Source organism: Schistocerca nitens, chromosome 9 (genome assembly GCF_023898315.1).
Source record: "Schistocerca nitens isolate TAMUIC-IGC-003100 chromosome 9, iqSchNite1.1, whole genome shotgun sequence".
In the NCBI taxonomy this organism is placed as follows: Eukaryota; Metazoa; Arthropoda; class Insecta; order Orthoptera; family Acrididae; genus Schistocerca; species Schistocerca nitens.
Window position 1 is genome coordinate 179,052,009 of NC_064622.1, and position 20,916 is coordinate 179,072,924.

The window sequence follows — 20,916 nt, forward strand, 5'->3', positions numbered from 1 at the left end:
TGCGGCGCGAGTCATTGTCTGCTATCTCTTTGTTGGCGCCCGTCGTTATTAGGATTTAGAGACGTAAATTCTACAAATTCACCTTGTCGAGAGGGCCCTGCCCTATTTGAATCCCGCCAGTTCTGATGAAATTCAGGTCTGTCGTTATGATTATATCGTCTGTCGTCATGTCGGTAGTTCCTGTAGTTTCTTTCTTGTCGGTTACGTGGTGGAGAATTTCTCCCTGAATCGTAACTGCGCGCTGGACCGTTGCGTCTGAAGTTATTCTGTCTCCCTTGATAATAATAGTTCTAGTTGTCATATTGTCTGTTTCTATGACTGTCTCTGTCATACTCTTTACTACGGAAATGCGATCTTTCTCTGTAACTATTACTCTGCCAACGGTTGTCATACAGGTGGTGTCTGTTTTGTTCACGATTTGCGTTGTAAGAATAGCCTTGTCGTCTCCAGTTATTATTTCTTTCATCGCGGAATTGTGACGGATGTGACCTGTAATTGTTGTGTTCCTGTTTTCGCGTTCCGCGATTGTCAGTGTCAATTTCTAATTCTTGTAAGAGTCCCTGAAAAGCTTCAATGTCGTCTTTGCAATGTCCTGCCAAAATAATTTGTCGTAAATGTTCAGGCAATTTGATTAAGCAAATGCGGATGAGTTCTGAGGGGCTGTATGTGTTTGACGGGTAATGATTCTTGTGCAACATGTCTTCAAAATATTTCACAAGACTGGAGAATTCAGAGTGTTCGAAATGTTTCATCATTATGATGCTATGTTTTACTTGGTCTTGTGTAGCTTGAGACCAATATGCTGAGAGGAAGGCATGATAAAATTCTCCTTCACTGTGACAATCGTGAATGACCGATCGCATTCTTACAGCTGGTTCATTCTCTAAGTAGCCACACATAAATTCTAATCTGTGCTGCAATGACCAGGTGTGAGGAAAACAATGAGAGAATTGAAGAAGCCATGCTTGTGGATGAATGTCGTTGCCAGAATTCTTAAATGTTTTGAATTTACGTGTGGTAATGAACAGCTTATAGTCAAAATCATCGTGTCGGCGAGTCGCATATCGGTCATTGTTACGTCGTGTCGGCGGTTCCATCTCAAAATTCGGTGCACCTTGCCAATTTGTTTCATAATTTCCGAAATGCCCTGTGTTATTATTTTGCGGCTTTTCCGTATTTCTAAGTCCCTCTTCCCGTGTTGGAGCGCGAGTGTCCTCTGAAATATGTAATTTTTGTATTACTTGTGCCTACTGATCTTGTACTTTCCGGATTTCTCTTTTGTGTTGCGTATTAATATGATTCTGATTTTGTTTGAATTTCTTAATTTGTTCATACTCTTCTGTGTCAGTGATGGCTACAGGTCTGGTGTCATTCAGATCATCATCTACCTTCGTAGATAAGTTAGTGAACTGATCCGAAAGTTCGGCTCCTTTCTCCGATAGTGTACTTATTTCCTCTGTGTGTTTTTCTAAACCAAGTTTCAGAATGTCCATTTGTGTTGAAATCGTATCTACTGTGTTCTTTAAGTTTTCCTGAGTTTTTGCAAGTTGCGTAACCGAATCGGTAGATGCAACTGAGTCAATTTTAGCTTGCAAGGTCTCATGATTTTCATGAACAATAGTTTGCAGTTCTTTTATGGCTAATTTGTGATTCTGAAATGTATTTTCATGCCGCAGAAAAATAGGTTGGAAATGCTCACAAATTTGTGTTTTTACGTCGTTACAGACTTTTTGACATTTCGATTCGATTTTATGTAACTCAGTAGTTAAATCTTCACGTGCTTGTTCAAGCGTATGTTCCACAGAGTCTAACTTTTGAAGCTTTTGTTCCATTGTGTCTAACTTTTGAAGCTATTGCTGTGTTTGTCTGATTTTGTTCCATTATGTCTAACTGTTACTGTGTTTGTCTCTGATTTTGTTGCATTAATTGCAATAATAATGTATTAGTATCTGGAATCTGTTCCTCTATGCTTTTCGGCAGTGCATTTGCACTGGCAACATTCACATTTTGACAAGCAGAAACACTGATGACCTCAGATGTTAAGTCCCATAGTGCTCAGAGTCAATCAGAACAAGCAGAAAATGTGTCTTGACTTATTTGAGAAAACGGTGAGGACGCAAAACCTGAATCTACAGTATTTGCAAGATTGTGTCCTGTCATTTCGGATTCCTGAGGCGAGCTGTTGCCGACCGATCGATGGATAATGCTTCCCTGTTCACTAATTGTTTCACTTCCTACACCATTATTTGCAGCCCGCTCCATTTCCCTATGCACAATTACCAAATTACTACTTTGAACATTAGTTAATTCATTACTCTTCACTGTCATTTGTCAGTTTACTTTGGAGCCTAGTATTACGTTTTTCACACGCAATTATTGTCACAATATTTCACACGACAACACAGAAAACCACAATTTGAAGAGCAAAATAAGAAAACACATTAACATAGCATTGAAAATAATATCTCGTTAATTGGAAGCGCAGCTGCGAAATACTTGGTGGAAATCTACATGATGGCCACAACTGTTTTACTGTACAAGAATGAAAACCTACAACTACAAAGGAAACTCTCTCTACAATTACGCGCTAGCAATAAACAAAGGCTGCACTAATTACACTAACTACAAGAAAAAAATCAGAAGATTCCAGTGAGGTATCCTCGGCTAAGGGTCGACATATGAAACGTCCCCTTAGAAAAATTATTGAATTACTGTGCTTAAACTGACAAACAATATTTTTTTTTTAGCGCAACGCAATCTGACATTCAGTAATCCCTACAAGAGAATGACCCTGACTAAATTAACCTATACGTTTCACAAATCACTTACCTCACAAAAATCTTCGTTACTCGAACTACTGCAATACAGCGAGCGCCACTACTGCCAGATAAATAAAAGATTCAAACTACGGAAGGCACTAACTACTGATAGGCATGGTTAGCAAATGAAAGATTTTAATAGAGAACAAATAATGTATTTACCTTAATAGTCATAATATATATAGCAGTTCATGACATCCATTCTTACAAATGTACTGCTTCTGATGGACACATCTCCAGATTATCCATTCTCAAAAATCCGCCATCTCACTTCCCCACATCCACCACTGCTGGCGGCTCGCCTCCAACTGCTCAACGCTACGCGCTATTAACATCCAGCTGCCCAACACTACAATGGCAGACAACAATGCAAACCAGCCACAGACTGCACACAGCACAGCCAGTGATTTTCATACAGAGCGCTATGTGGCGTTACCAATAAAAAAACCTAAACAGCCTACTTACAATACTAAACATAAATAAACAAATAAAAACAAGTACATAATTACTCATCTACCTCTTTAAACTATACAGAGTGGTCCATTGATAGTGACCGGGCCAAATATCTCGCGAAATAAGCGTCAAACGACAAAACCACAAAGAACGAAACTCGTCTAGCTTGAAGGGGAAAACCAGATGGCGCTATGGTTGGCCCGCTAGATGGCGCTGCCGTAGGTTCAAATTGCCTCAAATGGCTCTTAGCACTATGGGACTCAACTTCTGAGGTCATTAGTCCCCTAGAACTTAGAACTAGTTAAACCTAACTAACCTAAGGACATCACACACATCCACGCCCGAGGCAGGGTTCGAACCTGCGTCCTTAGCGGTCTCGCGGTTCCAGACTGCAGCGCCTAGAACCGCACGACCACTTAGGCCGGCGCTGCCGTATGTCTAACGGATATCAACTGCGTTCACAGAATGACATTTTCACTCTGCAGCGGAGAGTGCGCTGATATGAAACTTCCTGGCAGATTAAAACTGTATGCCGGAACGAGACTCGAACTCGGGACCTTCGCCTTTCGCGGGCAAGTGCTCTACCGACTGAGCTACCCAAGCACGACTCACGCCCCGTCCTCACAGCTTTACTCCTGCCAGTACCTCGTGTCCTACCTTCCAAACTTAACAGAAGCTCTCCTGCGAACCTTGCAGAACTAGCACTCCTGAAAGAAAGGATATTGCGGAGACATGGCTTAGCCACAGCCTGGGGGATGTTTCCAGAATGAGATATTCACTCTGCAGCGGAGTGTGCGCTGATATGAAACTTCCTGGCATATTAAAACTGTATGCCGGACCGAGGCTCGAACTCGGGACCTTTGCCTTTCTACCGAGTCGGTAGAGCACTTGCCCGCGAAAGGTCCCGAGTTCGAGTCTCGGTCCGGCAAACAGTTTTAATCTGCCAGGAAGTTTCATATCAACTGCGTTTTTTAAAATAGGAACCCCCATTTTTTATTACATATTCGTGTAGTACTTAAAGAAATATGAATATTTTAGTTGGACCACTTTTTTCGCTTTGTGATAGATGGCGCTGTAATAGTCACAAATGTATAAGTACTTGGTATCACGTAACATTCCGCCAGTGCGGACGGTATTTGCTTCGTGATACATTACCCGTGTTAAAATTGACCGTTGTCCAATTGCGGAAAAAGTCGACAACGTGTTGATGTATGGCTATTGTGATCAAAATGCCCAACGGGCGTGTGCTATGCTGCTCGGTATCCTGGACGCCATTATCCAAGTGTCCGGACCGTTCGCCGGATAGTTACGTCATTTAAGGAAACAGTAAGTGTTTAGCCACATGTGAAACGTCAACCACGACCTGCAACAAATGATGATGCTCAAGTAGGAGTTTAAGCAGCTGTCACGGCTAATCCGCACATCAGTAGCAGACAAACTGCGCGAGAATCGGGAATCTGCCGCGCGGGATTAGACGAGCGGTCTCAGGCGCTGCAATCATGGACTGTGCGGCTGGTCCCGGCGGAGGTTCGAGGCCTCCCTCGGGCATGGGTGTGTGTGTTTGTCCTTAGGATAATTTAGGATAAGCAGTGAGTAATCTTAGGGACTGATGACCTTAGCAGTTAAGTCCCATAAGTTTTCACACACATTTGAACAATCGGGAATCTCAAAAACGTCGGTGTTGAGAATGCTACATCAACATCGATTGCACCCGTACCATATTTCTATGCACCAGGAATTGTATGGCGACGACTTTGAACGTCGTGTACAGTTCTGACACTGGGCGCAAGAGAAATTACGGGACGATGACAGATTTGTTGCACGCGTTCTGTTTAGCCACGAAGCGTCATTCACCAACAACGGTAACGTAAACCGGCATAATATGCACTATTGGGCAACGGAAAATTCACGATGGCTGCGACAAGTGGAACATCAGCGACCTTGGCGGGTTAATGTATGGTGCGGCATTATGGGAGGAAGGATAATTGGCCCCATTTTATCGATGGCAATCTAACTGGTGCAATGTATGCTTGTAAGTGTTTGTTCTATGATTTTCCGGCTCTTTCGGTCGATTCCGAATTCTTCCATGGTTTTAAAGAGGGTTTAGCGGTCTATTGAATCACTCAATGACTGCAATCACTGTATTCCTGCATTTCCTCATTTGTAGTATCGTCTTTAGGCTACAGATCTGTTCCGCACATGGTCGCCCTTTTCAGAATCCGGCGTGGTATTCGCCAAGTAGTGGATTCGCCTGGGATTCTATTCTGTTTAGAAGTGTTTTGGAGAGGATTTTGTACGCCACTGCGAGCAGGGTGATTCCTCTGTAGTTGTTGGTGTCGGTCTTGTCACGCTTTTCATGTAACGGGTGGATCAGAGCGCTATTCCAGGCTTCTGATAATTTCTCCGTCTCCCATATGTCTGAGATTAGGCGATGAAGTTTCTGTGTCAGTGTAGGATCGTTCAGTTTCCAGAGTTCTGCCATAATTCCATCTTCTCCTGGTGCTTTGTTGTTCTTGAGCTTCTAGATTATCACCGTAATTTCTGCGAAATCTGGGGCTTCTTAGTCCGGGTGTGTGAATACCAAAGGTGTGAAGTCAAGTTCTTCCTGAGGTGGTTCACAGTTAAGAAGGGAGCAGAAATATTGGGCTAATATTTTGCGGTTGTTTTTTTGAGATGGTTTCCAACGAGCCGTCGGGTCCTTTGAGGCACAGACTGGGTGCTTGGTATCCCTGCGGGTTTTCTCGAAACGTCTTGTAGAAATTTCTTGTATTACTTTTTGTTGAAATCCTTTTAGTTTACTTGGAGCCTGTTGTTGCCGCAACCTCGTTTTTCTTTTCGAATCACCTTTGCAGTCTGTTTTAGAGTTCCAAGAGAGTTGTCCCAGTTTTCCTCGGTTCTGTGGCTGTTGAATTTTTTCTAGGCTTCTATTCGGTTGTCTACTGCCTCATCGCAGACTGTGTTCCACCAGCCGTGTTTTCTGGTGCGAGAAGGTTGTCCTAGTATCATGACTTCCTGAATTTTCCTTGTTAGTTTCTTCCAGTCAGTCGATTTTTCCTGATTGATTTGTTTGATGATTTGTGCTTTGTTGAGTTTCAGGTATTCCGGATCTGGCTTTATATTTTTGGGTGGATATTTTTTTCTACTATTGGGTTGAAAGTTTGTCTTTATCGGTAGGAGATGATGGTCTGATTCAAAATCGCCTTTGCGAGGCCTGATGTTTAGGATTTCTTTCGTATTTTCCTTGGAAATCGCAACGTGATCAAATTGGTATTCGCCCAGGATCAGGATTGGGCGATCTCCATGTGATTAGCTTGTGTGTAGATTTTTGATATTGGGTGCTCAAAACTTTAAGTTCAGGGTTCCTACAGAAGTTAATAAGTTTCTCACTGTTATTGTTGGTACGTTTGTGTTTGGTATAAGGGCCTGTTATATCTCTGAAATTTCTCCCTTTTCCTAGCTGTGCGTTAAAATCACCCAATAGGATTATCACGTGGTGCCGTGGTATTTTGTTGGTTTCTTTTTCCTGAGTTTCCCAGAAATTAACCATGGGTTCAGGATCGGTTTTATTATGTTGATTTGTAAGGGCATGTACATTGATTCGTGTGTAAGCTTTAGTAGCTGATTTTAATGGCAGTAATGAGATTATTTGATTGGGAGAAGTGAAGTCGATCACTGAGTCGAGTGTTGAGATGTGTACGGCAAATCCGGTTCTCAGGAGTCTACATCTACATGTACATCCATACTCCGCAAGCCACCTGACGGTGTGTGACGGAAGGTACCTTGAGTACCTCTACCGGTTCTCCCTTCTATTCCAGTCTCGTATTGTTCGTGGAAAGAAAGATTGTCGGTATGCCTCTGTGTGGGCTCTAATCTCTCTGATGTTATCCTCACGGTCTCTTCGCGAGATAAACGTAGGAGGGAGAATTATACTGCTTGACTCCTCGGTGAAGGTATGTTCTCGAAACTTCAACAAAAGCCCGTACCGAGCTACTGAGCGTCTCTCCTGCATAGTCCTCCACTGGAGTTTATCTATCATCTCCGTAACGCTTTCGCGATTACTAAATAATCCTGCAACGAAGCGCGCTGCTTTCCGTAGGATCTTCTCTCTATCAACCCTATCTGGTACGGATCCCACAGAAGTGGCCGTGCGGTTAAAGGCGCTGCAGTCTGGAACCGCAAGACCGCTACGGTCGCAGGTTCGAATCCTGCCTCGGGCATGGATGTTTGTGATGTCCTTAGGTTAGTTAGGTTTAACTAGTTCTAAGTTCTAGGGGACTAATGACCTCAGCAGTTGAGTCCCATAGTGCTCAGAGCCATTTGAACCATTTGAACGGATCCCACACTGGTGAGCAATATTCAAGCAGTGGGCGAACAAGTGTACTGTAACTTACTTCCTTTGTTTTCGGATTGCATTTCCTTAGGATTCTTCCAATGGATCTCAGTCTGGCATCTGCTTTACCGACGATCAACTATATGTGGTCATTCCATTTTAAATCACTCCTAATGCCTACTCCCAGATAATTTATGGAATTAACTGCTTCCAGTTGCTGACCTGCTATATTGTAACTAAATGATAAAGGATCGTTCTTTCTATGTATTCGCAGCACATTACACGCTGCACCATGCGTCAATTCGTTGCAAATTCTCTTGCATTTCAGTACAATTTTCCATTGTTACAACCTCTTGATATACCACAGCATCATCCGCAAAAAGCCTCAGTGAACTTCTGATGTCATCCACAAGGTCATTTATGTATATTGTGAATAGAAACGGTCCTACGACACTCCCCTGCGGCACACCTGAAATCACTCTTACATCGGAAGACTTCTCTCCATTGAGAATGACATGCTGCGTTCTGTTATCTAGGAACTCTTCAATCCAATGACACAATTCACGATTGTCTTTTTCGAAACCCATGCTGATTCCTACAGAGTAGATTTCTAGTCTCCAGAAAAGTCATTATATTCGAACATAATCGAGTGGTAGTTTTCCTCTAACTTTTACGGCAGGTTTGCCCTTGCGGATTCTGAATTTCTCTGTGTTGAATTGTCCTTCGTCAGTGAAATTGGTCTCTTGGAGTGCGGTGATTTTTATGTCAAGTTTTTCCAGGGTGTTGGTGAGATCTTTTAATTTGCCTATTTTAGTAAGTGTGTTCACATTAATTGCGCCAGTAAAATTCTTATGTTTAGTCTTGAGAGTGTTATGAGTTCTTGAGGAGCTCCTATTCTTTTCCGCATGGGGTCACTGATCCCCCTGAATCCGATGATCAAGTGAGTCCAGTCTATCGACTGCTGCCTGAGGTAGTGATTCAATGATCGTCTTTTCCATCATACGTTCAAGTTTAATTTCAGTTTTTGTGGTAATCATATGTGATTTTTTTTTTTTTTTTGGTTATCAGTCTTCTGACGAATTGCTCTCATGTGCTAGCCTCTTCATCTCAGAGTAGCACTTGCAACCTACGTCCTCAATTATTTGCTGGATGTATTCCAATCTCTGTCTTCCTCTACTGTTTTTGCCCTCGACAGCTCCCTCTAGCACCATGAAATTCTTTCCCTCATGATGTCCTATCATCCTATCCATTCTCCTTATCAGTGTTTTCCACATGTTCGTTTCCTCTCCGATTCTGCACAGAACCTCCTCATTCCTTACCTTATCAGTCCAACTAATTTTCAATATTAGTCTGTAGCAACACATCTCAAATGCTTGTCTTCTGTCCCGGTTTTTCCACAGTCCATGTTTCATTACCATACAATGCTGTACGCAGACGTACATTCTCAGAAATTTCTTCTTCAAATTAAGGCCGATATTTGATATTAGTAGACTTCTCTTGGCCAGGAATGCCATTTTTGCCATTGCTAGTCTGCTTTTGATGTCCTCCTTGCTCCGTCCGTCACTGAATATTTTACTGCCCAGGTAGCAGAATTCCTTAACTTCATCTACATTTGTCACCATCATTCCTGATGTTATGTTTCTCGCTGTACTCATTTGTACTACTTCTCATTGTCTTCGTCTCTCTTCGATTTACTCTCAATCGATACACTGAACTCATTAGACTGTTCATTCCGTTCAACAGATCATGTAATTCTTCTTCACTTTCAGTCAAGATAGCAATGTCATCAGCGAATCGTATCACTGATACCCTTTCACTTTGAATTTTAATTCCACTTCTGGCCGCCGGATCCCAAACAGACGCCAGTGGGTTTGTGATGTTTGTAGTTTTTGGCCCGCCCTGGGTATTTCATTTCTCCAGTACCACATATCTCTAGGAGACTTTCCCCTATCCGCTACCTGGGAAGGCGCCCTATGGGGGTACTAACAACCCCACATGGGTTGTCAACTGCTATTATTATTATTATTATTATTATTATTATTATCATCATCAGGCAAAAAGGAATACAAACGTCTCAAAAATGAGATGGACAGGAAGTGCAAAATGGCTAAGCAGGGATGGCTGGAGGACAAATGTAAGGATGTAGAGGCTTATCTCACTAGGGGTAAGTTAGATACTGCCTACAGGAAAATTAAAGAGACCTTTGGAGAAAAGAGAACCACTTGTATGAATATCAAGAGCTCTGATGGAAGGTGGAAGGAGTATGTAGAGGGTCTATACAAGGGCGATGTACTTGAGGACAATATTATGGAAATGGAAGAGAATGTAGATGAAGATGAAATGGGAGATACGATACTGCGTGAAGAGTTTGACAGAACACTGAAAGACCTAAGTCGAAACAAGGCCCCGGGAGTAGACAACATTCCATTAGAACTACTGACGGCCTTGGGAGAGCCAGTCCTGACCAAACTCTACCATCTGGTGAGCAAGATGTATGAGACAGGCGAAATACCCTCAGACTTCAAGAAGAATATAATAATTCCAATCCCAAAGAAAGCAGGTGTTGACAGATGTGAAAATTACAGAACTATCAGTTTAATAAGTCACAGCTGCAAAATACTAACACGAATTCTTTACAGACGAATGGAAAAACTGGTAGAAGCCAACCTCGGGGAAGATCAGTTTGGGTTCCGTAGAAATGTTGGAACACGTGAGGCAAAACTGACCTTACGACTTATCTTAGAAGAAAGATTAAGGAAAGGCAAATCTACGTTTCTAGCATTTGTAGACTTAGAGAAAGCTTTTGACAATGTTGACTGGAATACTTTCTTTCAAATTCTAAAGGTGGCAAGGGTAAAATACAGGGAGCGAAAGGCTATTTACAATTTGTACAGAAACCAGATGGCAGTTATAAGAGTCGAGGGGCATGAAAGGGAAGCAGTGGTTGGGAAGGGGGCGAGACAGGGTTGTAGCCTCTCCCCAATGTTATTCAATCTGTATATTGAGCAAGCAGTAAAGGAAACAAAAGAAAAATTTGGAGTAGGTATTAAAATCCATGGAGAAGAAAAAAAAAACTTTGAGGTTCGCCGATGACATTGTAATTCTGTCAGAGACAGCAAAGGACTTGGAAGAGCAGTTGAACGGAATGGACAGTGTCTTGAAAGGAGGGTATAAGATGAACATCAACAAAAGCAAAACGAGGATAATGGAATGTAGTCGAATTAAGTCGGGTGATGCTGAGGGAATTAGATTAAGAAATGAGACACTTAAAGTAGTAAAGGAGTTTTGCTATTTGGGGAGCAAAATAACTGATGATGGTCAAAGTAGAGAAGATATAAAATGTAGACTGGCAATGGCAAGGAAAGTGTTTCTGAAGAAGAGAAATTTGTTAACATCGAGTATAGATTTAAGTGTCAGGAAGTCATTTCTGAAAGTATTTGTATGGAGTGTAGCCATGTATGGAAGTGAAACATGGACGATAAATAGTTTGGACAGGAAGAGAATAGAAGCTTTCGAAATGTGGTGCTACAGAAGAATGCAGAAGATTAGATGGGTAGATCACATAACTAATGAGGAGGTATTGAATAGAATTGGGGAGAAGAAGAGTTTGTGGCACAACTTGACAAGAAGGAGGGACCGGTTGGTAGGACATGTTCTGAGGCACCAGGGGATCACAAATTTAGCATTGGAGGGCAGCACGGAGGGTAAAAAACGTAGACGGAGACCAAGAGATGAATACACTAAGCAGATTCAGAAGGATGTAGGTTGCAGTAGGTACTGGGAGATGAAGAAAGGAGATGAAGAAACTTGCACAGGATAGGGTAGCATGGAGAGCTGCATCAAACCGGTCTCAGGACTGAAGACCACAACAACAACAAACATTATCATCATCATTATTATGTCAGCACGTGTTATGCAATTGTTTCTTTATTCTTCTGTTGTGATTGTATATCCTGCGAAACTACACATGCACTTGAGCCGTGCTGCGGCTCGCATTGGTGCCGTTGCTAGGTTGGCATCGTTTAGTTGGTATAGTTACAGTTGTCGTCTTCTTCTTCTGTTCATTGGCGCAGCAGCGGCGGTTATATGTAGTAACGGTGGTACTATCTTTGGGGCGACGTTGTGGTTTTTCCATGTCGTGTGAGTCGAGAGTTCGGTTGGGGACAGACGAGCAGCCAGGTCGCACAGTGCACGAACATGACGGGACCACTGGCGACGCGCACGCACTGCCGGATGGAAGAGCTGTTGCGAGAGGTACAACCTCGTTGTCAACCTGACGCAGGAAGTTTAAGTTGCAGTCCGTCTTCAGGTCACAAATGGCCCCTCGGGACCATCCGACCGCCGTGTCATCCTCAGATGAGGATGCGGATAGGAGGGGCGTGTGGTCAGCACACCGCTCTCCCGGTCATTATGATGGTTTTCTGTGACTGGAAAGTTAAGTTGAGTGGGCCTTAATTCAAGTAGTGAAACCTCCACCATAGTGAGACCTCGCCATTTGCTTGTGTGTTGCCACTCGCAGTGTCGCAGAGACGAAGAGCGAGTGAAGCGTTTGGGGAAGGCGAACCTAATTGGCCTTCCTCCAATTCTTATCATTAATTGTTGGATTCTATATGTTATTATTTGTGAAGTTCAACCAGTGGTATTTTTATTGCCTAGCGGCCGCTAGCGCCGCAGTTACCGGCCCTGGAGCTTTGTGTATATTACGCCAGTGTACTTTTCCTCGCCTTGCCGCTGCTGTCCGGTAAGACGTGTTGTTCGACAGCTTCCTTGGTTTGTGGGCCGATTTTTTTTTCCTACTCTGGCAGTAGTGGTTCCTTTTTGCTTCCGGATGCTCTAAATACTGGAGTCTGAAGACGTAGTGCTGACCACCAGCTCCAGCTTGGGTGTGTTATTAAATTTATTGCAGTGGTCATCACACATTAGGTAGATTCGACAAATGATTATTGGTCATGCGTTTGAACTGCCACTAGTCTGAGTTACCATCTCGTGAAGTGAATCCAACTCTTTGTTGCCTGTCTCATTACTTGCGAAGTTTTGAGGGACTTTCTGAGGTCGATCCTTGGAGCAACGTCTGCCCCCCCCCCCCCCCCCCGCTTGGTTTGGTCAGATTTGATGATTGTTTTTTAAAATTAAAAATATTTTAATAACTGTAATTGTAAGTTGAAGAAGTTAACCGGTTCTTATAAGATTGCTATTCATGCCTTCAGCCGTGAAACAGTTTTTAATTTATTACTATTGGGGCCTTCAGCCGAGAAATAGTTTGAATTTGTTGTCATTGAGGCCTTCAGCTGTGGGTACTGTATTGTGTTGTATTGTACTGTATGTTAACCAGGGACCTAGAAACGACGGAGATGCTCTGTACCCGCTGCAGCCGCAGTGGTCCACAACCCCACGACGACTACCGCAATCCACTTCACCCCTTCGCCGCCCTAGGGTTATCCAGCCGTGGGTATTACATGTCTTAAAATTTTATTTGCCAGTTGTATTCCAGCAGTGAGATTTTGATGATTGTTCTTTTAAAAATGTTTTAATAACTGTAATTGCTGGTTGAAGTAGTTTAACTGGTTCTTAAGATTGCTAGTCAGGCCTTCAGCCGTGAAACAGTGTTAAATTATCCCTATTGGGGCATTCATCCGAGAAATAGTTTGAATTTGTTGTCATTGAGGCCTTCAGCCGTGGACTACTTATTAATTTATTGTCACCTTTAATTTGTTGTTGTTTCCAAATAAAGTGTACGTGATTGAAAAAATAAACTAACCAATAGTAACTGATTACAGCCCCGTCCACAATCGCAACCCAATCCTGCCTCCTTGGTACCAGGTCTCATCACTCCATAGGTTTACTAGTTTCAAAAAAACGAAGCGAAAGGAGACTGCCAAGAAAGCGTTGGTGTAAACTCCAAACCACCCTTTTAAGATGCCATACACATGTCCTATATTACACATTCATGCATAATACAGTAAAAAATATGTTGTCCTTGGTGTATGAAGCCAGGACCCTTGATGCGACGATCTAACGTTTAGCCAACTTCGCCACGCAAGCCATACACGTATACGTTACTCACAGTTATGCTTTTGATACGCTCTGTAGTTCTGGTGTTACTCTTAATTAACGTTTACGCTTGTTCTGCAGGAGAACAGCACGTAGTACGAAGTAAATGGGAGTTTTCGTTGATGCTCTATCGATGTGGAGCGTTTGGGACCGATCTGAGTGTCTGACATCTGGAGGTTTGGGTGTAAGACACCGTAGAGTAAAACACACTAGCTCCACCATATTTTCCTTTTCAGATCGCACATGTTGCCGCTTCCCGCAACTAGGTGCTGTACAACTGCACTTAAATTCCCTACTCACTGGCAGACGTCACTGCCATACCTTTAACATTGTCGAAAGTAGTCGTAACAATATGCAAAGCGGAACATGCGCATCGACTATCAACGCGGCTATGAAATGACCTGGGAACTTGTCCATAAGCGTAAACAAAAATCGCGGAATGGAATCCACCCCCGCTCTCTACGCCACAAATATCTCAATCACCAGTCGCGTGGAGTGGCCGCGCGGTTTGAGGCGCAATGTCACGGATTGCGCGCCCACTCCCGCCGGAAGTTCGAGTCCTCCCTCGGGCTTGGGTGCGTGTGTTGTTCTTAGCGTAAGTTAGTTTAAGTAGTGTGTAAGTCTAGGGTCCGATGACCTCAGCAGTTCGTTCCCTTAGGAATTCACACACATCTCAATCGCCATCTCGTTATGAAACGAAAATTAGCGCGTAATTCAACACTACAGTATGCTGGCGTGACCAACTGTAGTCTGTCCAACTTCTCCTGGTCCTTGCTAGTGGTGACCACAGAGAACGAAGAGGTTACTACGACTGGCGCCACGTGGCGAGGAACGTTGCGGTGGGAAGATATCCCGTAGTGCTGATACCACATACAGCTCGCACTGCCTTCTAATCACTTGATGTGAGGGTGTTAATGACGCACGGAAGTAACAAGGTTTCGTTAAACCGCGCAACAACCTACACGAGTGGCATATGTCTGTCACAATGTATATGACATGACATTAAGGCCACAGCTCAAGGTCAAAGGATAAGCTGTTCATAGCGTAATGACTGTTGCTGTGCCACTCAGTGCCAGCTCGTAATGAGTGGCAACGGTGGTAAGCGTCACAAAAGCTTCTAAATTGTACCGAGTGAGACTGTTGATTTAAAAACATCGGGAATCCGATACATCGATATTTAAAAACTATCATTATCGATCTCCATATATAGAAATAGGGATCGATAGATCTAAGGAATAAATTCGACGTACCTGCCTATAAAAATATCGGCTGCACATTGTAAATATACTGCCGGTTTTAGAGCTGCACATTTAATTATTGACGTAGAATTAGATATTCTGTACATAAACAAGTTAGCAGCCTGCCTATACCCCCTAGAGCAAGAACTGAAAGGAAAACAACGCAGGTTCACGCCTGGCAATAACCACTTTGCTGACAATGCTAACTGCATGTAAGTGGCACAATAAAAGGTGTCCGATGGGTCCGTCGTTCGGATTCATCACGTATGGGATTTGTCCGGAACACTTCACGTCTACTTCCCTATCTTTTCATTTCTGCCAGCGTCAGTGACCTAGCACTTGTAGTGTCAAAATAGCTAATTGAAACTAAATGTTGCAGTTTCTGTTGGTAGTGTCGAGCGCCGATTACGTCAGCATTTCTCTCACACATCTCTGCCCACTGCAAAGACCAATATTGTTATTTAGGTATTTGTTCATCATTTTCAGCAACTGTTTTTGAACAATGCCGATGTGAAGAAATAGCAAAATAGCTGCGTTAAATATTGTTTTTTAACGCAAATGGTGTGCTATTTATTCACATCGGAAATCTAGTTATTCCATTCACACTCCCCCCGACCGCCCCCACCCCCAGGCACCAGTGCAATCGGACTGACTTCTTCTTTTGTGCCACATGTACTTTCTTCACAAAGTCAAAAGAGAAAAACTGAACGTGTTGAAAGGTCAAAGAGCAGTAAGACTCCTTCACACAGTGAAAGTAAAATAATGCTCTACTACAACTTCAAATATTTACCAAAAATTGTGAAAAATATAATATAAAATAAAAATATCGGCAGTAGATATTGCTATTTTGAAATTGATATATCGTTGGAAAAAACGTCGCCGATATATGTCGATTTTAAAAAAAATAATATCGAAATTTTATCATCAGTCCTAGTACTGCGTAGTTCCATGCTGTACTAGGGTGTCAGACCTCAAGAAAACTTAGGCAGACTATAGCCAGGTGTTTGCCCATGGGACTTAATGGATGAGCTAGTATGGCACTTAGGCTAAAACGTTTGGAGACTCCTGACAAACAGTCAACGTTACGTACGTTTCAGACGACCACATTAGACGAACTGCGCTCTTCCAGGAAAGGAGTCTTCAATTTGGTCGTGTTAGATCCGCAGGTAAACTGTCAGAACGTATTTTGTTCAGTGACTGTTCAGTACTGTGTCAGTCGCATTTAAACAAAGCGATCTCTCACACCAATCACATCTTTTCTCATATCTTGTGCATTTTCACATCTGGGCCAGTTAACACTACAGAAATCGTATGACACACTGACGTCAGCGATATAGAACTTTAGCTTCGCTGATAGCTTTCGTTTCTCCTTCAGACTTCGTGTGTCCTTCCTCAGATTCTTAGGACATTCCGCGGTACCAAAGAGGCAGAAATCTAGTTTCCACTGTGCGTATGGCAGGAAAGATAAGCGAGAATCCATTATGCCCGTAGACCTTCATGTTATCGACTGATTTTAATCACCCTTGTTTCGAGTTATCGTTAGATCTGCCCAGTCATTTCATCTGACGCGAGTACAGGAAGAATGACACCAACATTACAAACAATAACATATACAGTATTACATTACAATCTAACGGCAGTATGCGATACGAATCGACGAATCTATGTCGCCCTAATCCCATAGCCACCATCTAACTAACTAAACACCTTAACACATACTCACATACCAGTAAATAGCAATAAAATAACAAAACATACAACACTCCATCTAATAAAGCCATATCCCTTTCACTTGTCGAACGTTGTACATTGCTATTTGGCATATAAAACTGGTTTCATGTGGGACACTGCTTTCGCTATTCTTTAAGTTTGCGGTTTTGTTTGATTCAGTATCGATTCGGGCTTGTGTCATATTTGTACTTTTGAATTGAAATATGATTTACCTGCTTAATTGTTTTTTTACAAGCTGCTCAGAACTTCCATTCTTAAACGTAACATATTTTATCAAATGAAATAGTTTACAAAATATATTACCAAAATTATATCATTTGAAAAAAAAATCACAATACATTCAACCAAACTATAAAATGAGCAACGATACAACTCACAAGATGTGTACAGTAATTCACTCGAAGACATGTGTTTCTTAAATGCGAACAATAAGCTAGTCGAGTGATATAGGAAAATAAATTGAAATGTCTATCAGTCTATCAGTTACAAGAAAAGGGTGAGTAGTTTATCTGATGATATCGATATTACATCCCACCTAAGAAGCATCTAACTAGCACACTAAGAGTGGTGTATTACTACTTTTATTCACTGCCAGTTTGTAGAATGAAATTTGTTTCTACTCGCGAGAAAATTGCACATATCCTATTCACAGTTTCTTTGCGCAAAGTCATCACCTTGTGTGATTTGCTTATCATTACACAAAAGAATAATCGAACGTAGCATCAATATCACGTTGCAAAATTTTCAACGACTACGACATTTGATAATCAACTTAGTAAGTTATGTTTTAGGACATGTTGTGCACTATTAGTAATTATTCAGAGCAGTTCAGATTACATAGTGTGTATCTATAGTCCAAATAAAATTGATCAACAGAATTTATAGTTATGCTAACTGACAAAACCGGCACTGCATACGTATTCATTTTGCCTATTTCCTCTTAGAAACGGAAACAAAAAATGAACTTAATTTGTAGTGTAATATCGAAAAAAATTCATTTCCATGTATTCGGGAAAACACCTGTGCAACTATGAAACATTCGTACAGAGAAATATGCGTAAAGTACAAATGTATAAGGATAGCTGTTTCGCGAGGGTGCAACGCGTTGTTGTCAAAGTCTCTATGGAAACGCCTCTTCGCCTAAAAGCCGTTTGCGCTTCGCATTTGAAAGCTGTCAAAAGCGCTGACAGATGCCAAGGATTTCCTTAAGATGACTCGACTGTAGGAGTTTCTTAATAGTAAAGAATGTATTAACATTTCATGTATGATGCGCCACTTTTTCAAGCTTCTCAGCGTTTGTGAGTCGGGTGAACTACACTCATGCTCATAAATTAAGGATAACTGCAGAATTTGGTGCCACACAACGTGGTACTAAACAAAACTGGCGCTAAAAGCATAGGCACATAGTGAACCCACACGACACAGATCTGTAAGTCCACGGTATTGGTGATAAGTTGAGAAAACCGTCCCGAAACACATGTGCTACAAAACGCCACTGTTTCCTGCGCACGTACCCCGACATCAATATGGGACATGATCACGTACCCAGGCCCCAAAACAGGTTGGCATACTCTGGATTAGGTGGTCGAGCAGCTGCTGGGGTATAGCCTCCCATTCTTGCATCAGTGCCTGTTGGAGCTCCTGAACAGTCGTAGGGGTTTGAAGACGTGCAGCGATACGTCGACCGAGAGCATCCCAGACGTGCTCGATGGGGTTTAGGTCTGGAGAACAGGCAGGCCACTCCATTCGCCTGATATCTTCTGTTTCAAGGTACTCCGCCACGATGGCAGCTCGATGGGGCTGTGCGTTCTCATCCATCAGGTGGAAGGGTGGACCCACTGCACCCCTGAAAAGGCGGACATACTGGTGAAAAATGACGTCCCGATACACCTGACCTGTAACAGTTCCTCTGTCAAAGACATGCAGGGGTGTACGTGCACCAATCGTAATCCCACCCCACACCATCAAACCACGACCGCCATACAGGTCCCTTTCAAGGACATTAAGGGGTTGGTATCTGGTTCCTGGTTCACGCCAGATGAAAACCCGGTGAGAATCACTGTTCAGACTATACCTGGACTCGTACGTGAACATAGCCTGGGACCACTGTTCCAATGACAATGTACTGTAGAAAATAAACAATTTTTTCAGCCTTCAGTTGCAAGGTAATTTTTAGTCGTTTACCTGGGTTTCGATTCCAGTAACGGAATCTTCTTCAGAACCTATAAATTAAACCACATACGGACATATATTACTCACTGAAATGCACCATCAGTCTAATGATTGAATAATAAAGAAATCGTGATACTTACAAAAAATTAAATTATTTTGAGAGCCAAACACTGACCATGTCACAGATTAAAAATTAAAACAATAAAGACGCATAATCATAAGATAATGTCTGTCAAAATTGAGTAATATATGTCCGTATGTGGTTTAATTTATAGGTTCTGAAGAAGATTCCATTACTGGAATCGAAACCTAGGTAAACGAGTAAAATTTACCTTGCAACTGAAGGCCGAAGAAATTGTTTATTTTCTATACATATACGGTTGCTGACGCGCTGCATTATGTTAAAGATTTGTAAATTTGTACCTGCCGAGGCGAGTAAAGCAGCTAACAGATATATGGACATAGTGTATAAGATACTGAAAACAGGTATGGCAATATCTTTCATTAAGTTATGTTAAAGATTTGTACAATGTATTGTGTTCTTGACACCAGGCTTTACGGGCTCTCCTGTGACCAGGTGTTAGTGGAAGGCACCTTGCAGGTCTCCAGGCGAATAAACCATGTATGTTCAGTCGTCTTTAGACCGTGTCTCTGGAGACAACTGTTCCAGTGGCTGCGGTAAGGTCCCGAGCAAGGCTACCTGCAGTACTCCGTGGCCGTCTGCGGGCACTGATGGTGAGATATCGGTCTTCTTATGGTGTTGTACACTGTGGACGTCGCGTACTGTAGCGCCTGGACACGTTTCCTGTGTGCTGGAATCATTGCCATAATCTTGAGATCACACTTTGTGGCACACGGAGGGCCCGTGCTACGACCTGCTGTGTTTGACCAGCCTCCAGTCGCCCTAGTTTTCTACCCCTCACAACGTCACCAATATGTTCTTTGAGCCATTTTCAACACACATTAGCACGTCTGAAAACGTCTGCACACTTACTCGCTTCACCGTACTCTGACATGCACCAACACACCTCTGCGTATGTGGACTGCTGCCAGCGCCACTGTGCGACAACCGCAGGTCAAATGCACCGCATGGTCATACCCTGAGGTGATTTCAACCCGCAAACCGCCCACCAGAGCGTTGTTTCACCATGTATCAGCATTATCCTTAATTTATGAGCATGAGTATATGTGTCGTACAATGATGCATTTTTGTAAGTACATTCAGCGGCATATGTGGATACTGTCTGTGGAACATGTTGCGAATAGAGTTAGTAGCAAGCAAGTAATAAATGTAAATGTCATGCTTTATGCAGCAGTTCTTCACAGCTCTCAGTCTTTATGGTGTCATATCTCCTGACGTGTGTGTCATACAATGATATCATTTTATAGGTATATTCAGCGGCATATCTGGATACTGTCTGTAAAATATGTTGCCGACAGAGTTGGTAGCAAAGAAGTAATAAATTTAAATGTCATGCACAATACAGCAGTTTTTCACGCATCTCATTGATTGACCTCATATCTCCTGAACTATGATAGGTTAGGTTAGGTTAGTGTTGTTTAACGTCCCGTCGACAACGAGGTCATTAGAGACGGAGCGCAAGCTCGGGTTAGGGAAGGATGGGGAAGGAAATCGGCCGTGCCCTTTCAAAGGAACCATCCCGGCATTTGCCTGAAACGATTTAGGGAAATCACGGAAAACCTAAATCAGGATGGCTGGAGGCGGGATTGAACCGTCGTCCTCCCGAATGCGAGTCCAGTGTGCTAACCACTGCGCCACCTCGCTCGGTAGCTATGATAGCTAAGTGGTTCATATCCCTTCAGCGATTGTTGCCTGACAGTCAGGAATATGTGTACCAGGTTTGGTTGTACGTCAAGTGTTTTAGGAGGAGGTGTGGAATACACACACACACACACACACACACACACACACACACACACACAGGCACACACTCACACCCACACACACACACACAAACACACACACTCTCACGCACTCACACACGTACATACATTTTTATAGTATGTATGGATGGATAAAATAATTCAGACATAACATAACAAATTCCTTTAGCATTTGTTGTCGTCCGTTCGGACAATCTTATCAAAAACTCCATTTCAG